The sequence below is a fragment of the Atta colombica genome, unplaced genomic scaffold (assembly GCF_001594045.1).
Source record: "Atta colombica isolate Treedump-2 unplaced genomic scaffold, Acol1.0 scaffold105, whole genome shotgun sequence".
In the NCBI taxonomy this organism is placed as follows: domain Eukaryota; kingdom Metazoa; phylum Arthropoda; class Insecta; order Hymenoptera; family Formicidae; genus Atta; species Atta colombica.
Genome location: NW_017259190.1, coordinates 4,347,572 through 4,348,145, shown reverse-complemented (window position 1 = coordinate 4,348,145; position 574 = coordinate 4,347,572).

The following is a 574-nucleotide window of genomic DNA, read 5'->3' as shown; positions in this document are numbered from 1 at the left end:
AGAGAGAGAGAGAGAGAGAGAGAGAGAGAGAGAGAGAGAGAGAGAGAGAGAGAGAGAGAAGCGCTGGATTCTTCGCTAAGCGAACTTTGTTTTGACATACTTATTTGTCACTTCATGCCATATTATTGCAAAAATACATATCTCTAGCACGATGTGCATTCTTTATGCGCATGTTTTCGTTTAAATTCATTGCGATGTGCCGCAATGTCCGTGCGAAGTAGGTCACTCTGAAGTGGTCCAACCTGTATAATTATTGGTGTATTAACGTCATGAAAAATCAAGGCCGTCGTTGACAGTCTTATGGCCATCATATGTATGTACTTGATAGGCTCGTTGAAAGCGCCGTTATAGCTTATCTTGATCGTTGAATTAGCTGAAAATAATAGAATTAAAATAAAAATTGCATTAAATTAAAAAAAAAATTTTTAATCCTTTTAAAAATGCAATACAATCAAGATTAAAATAGCATGAGAAAAAAATTAATTTAAAAATTACTAGTCCATCTCATTTCTTGACATCTCCCAATTAAACTCCAATAAAAATTTAAATATAATTCTCTATTAATATATATATA